The sequence below is a fragment of the Microtus ochrogaster genome, unplaced genomic scaffold, assembly GCF_000317375.1.
Source record: "Microtus ochrogaster isolate Prairie Vole_2 unplaced genomic scaffold, MicOch1.0 UNK1, whole genome shotgun sequence".
Classification (NCBI taxonomy): domain Eukaryota; kingdom Metazoa; phylum Chordata; class Mammalia; order Rodentia; family Cricetidae; genus Microtus; species Microtus ochrogaster.
In genome coordinates, this window is record NW_004949099.1 from 40,695,907 (window position 1) to 40,698,557 (window position 2,651).

The following is a 2,651-nucleotide window of genomic DNA, read 5'->3' on the forward strand; positions in this document are numbered from 1 at the left end:
CTGTAGACCAGGCTGGTCTCGAACTCACAGAGATCCGCCTGCCTCTGCCTCCCGAGTGCTGGGATTAAAGGCGTGCGCCACCACCGCCTGGCTCATTTCACAGCTTTTGGGAGCTGCCTCTGGGCCCACATCTACTGGTCTTTGAGCTGTGGCCCTACGGGGAAGGCCTAGAATCTTGGAGGACATGGTCCTCTCTGTTGTGACATCCAAACTGGTCGGAGACTACTCAGAGCAAACCTGTAGGACGGACGCCATCTCAGCGGCTATCCTGCCCTGCTGAGAGCCTACAGACAGCCATTGATGGGAACTGCAGACCAACTGAGAAAGGAAGGAAGGAAGAAGAGGAAAAGGAGGAGGAAGAGAAGGTGATCAAGGAGGAAGTGACTGGACAGTGCGCCATTTCCTGGATCCACTTGGTTTCTCTGGAATATAATTATACTGACTGTGAGCTGAATTAAAATGTCATATAGAATCACCATTAGATGGAACCCTTTAGAGACAAAATTAAGGCTTGTGATTGACAGATCATTCCAACGATTCATGTTTAACTAACTCAAAGACAACATGCTATGTAGCTGTTGAAAGGCACATGAATTGCGGAAAGAGTCAGCCTGCTGCTCATTCATACAGACAAGCCAGTCCCCTCCTCCTCTTTAAAGCAGGTACTCCATTCACACGGATGGACACAGAGAGGTCAGGGCAGCCTTTCCCTCCAGTATCAGATTGAGGGAGAAGATGCGTAAAATCACTTACAGAGACGTGCAAGCGTGAACAGAAAAGATGCATAAAGTAAAAGTGACTTTGGGATGGAAATGGGCTGATCAGGGAAACCCCTGGGTCAGATCATCATGAATTATCTTGCAATAGCTCAATAATGAGGCACAATCTGGAGGCCAAATTTTTACTCTTGTGTTTGCCAGCCTGCTGGTTTCTCCGAACTGAGTGGATTTCTAGACTGATTGACCTGACAGTCATTTGTAGATTACCTACTTTGCATCTGACATTCTTTCAGGCCTTGCGACCTTCCCGCTATGTCTCTCCACTAGCAAATGCTCATTTAATAGAGAGGTGTTGAGTGGCCACTATTTGTGAGGTCCAGTGCCAGTCACTGGAGCAGAGTTTTGCAAAACAGCCCCTTCCCTCTCTCATGAGCTCACAGCCAAGCGGCAGAAATAGAGAATAATCCGCTAAACATCAAAGTGTGTGCTCTGAATTCCAATATCGATTTTGGCAAAAGCAGCTACTCTCTCTCTACTGCTGGCAGGAAGTGTTTGGTGGCAAAACAAAAATGAGCTTAGACATGCTAAGCTGAAGCCATTACGGAATGTCAACAGCACTTGAGATGTTCCCAAATAAAACACTTTTTCCAAGAAGAGCTTCATTTTAGAGCACGCTTAAATGGTTGTTTCTTTTTCTGGTGAAAACTTTCAGGAAAATTGTGTGTTTGTGTGTGTGTGTGTGTGTGTGTGTGTGTGTGTGTGTGTGTGTTTGCATGTGTATGTACATGTTCATGTTGCATGTACAAGCAGCTAAGAATGGACAGGGATACTGTGTTGAGAACGAGATAATCAGATCATGGTCTCAATAGTGTACAGATACAGAGGAAGGTGTGCTGGAGAGAAGCCAGTTGGCTTTTATTTAACCTGTATCATAAGTAAAGTGTTCAAATTTCTGTAAATCTTTTACTCTCTATCCATACCAATTTACTGCCATTGAAAGTAAAGACTGTCTTAATTTGTCCTTCAGAATCATAGCTAGCTTCAGAAAGTGATGGGTTCACATTGGTTTTCTTTTCCCTTGCTATTATTGACCTTAGGAAGAACAAACACCAGAAGCCAGGAGCAAGGTCAATGACGCTTCTTTGTTCAGCACTGTTTCTGTGTCCCTTAATCAAACAGTTCCTTTCTCCATCTCTCCTTTGAACTTGTCGCCTTGCTGGTTCATCTGCATTTGTTTTTATGCATTCATGTGTGTGTGTGTGTGTGTGTGTGTGTGTGTGTGTGTGTGTGTGTGTGCCTGTGTGTGTGTGCCTGTGTGTGTTTGAAATACTCTCACCTTGAACTGTTCACTAAGACAGAGAAGGATCTCAGTGTTCTGGATACCTGTACAGATTTTGCTCCCCAAACCCTTAGAAAACACAGTCTGTGCCCTATGCCCCAACTGCATAGGGTTCCTTCCTCCTCCGCTTGTCCTCTTTTCTCGTAGCACTTAAATGCTTCCAGAATCACTAGCTGTGCAGGAGCCGGGCGGGATGAAAAGCAGGCCTGCTCGCCTCATCACTACACTCCTCTTGTCCTCTTTGCCCGTAGCACCTAAATGCTTCCAGAAGCAAGTATATACCAAAGTAAAGGCCACCTGCTCCTCCCTCTATTTTAGGAAGTCAGAAAGGAAGAGGGGGATGCATGACCCAAGTCCATTTATAATGATCTGTCTCTGAGTCAGGGGACATCTGTCATGGGTAGGAGGAGGTCCCCCACAGGGACAGGACTCGAACACTGCTGAGGGATGCTCCGTGCACAGGTGCTCTATAAGGGTGCCCTACGTGGGTGCATCCTGTATGAGTGTGCACTGTGTGGGTGTGCCCTGTGTGAGAGTGCCCTGCGTGGGTGCATCCTGTATGAGTGTGCACTGTATGGGTGTGCCCTGTGTAA

The 2,651-nt window shown here is 46.5% G+C and overlaps 1 protein-coding gene across 1 annotated transcript in view; it reads left to right on the forward strand.

Annotated features, from left to right (window-relative positions):
- Cracr2a (calcium release activated channel regulator 2A) overlaps positions 1-2,651 on the forward strand; it is a 70,521-nt gene that overhangs the window by 40,793 nt on the left and 27,077 nt on the right. The gene's annotated exons all lie outside the window — the stretch shown is intronic.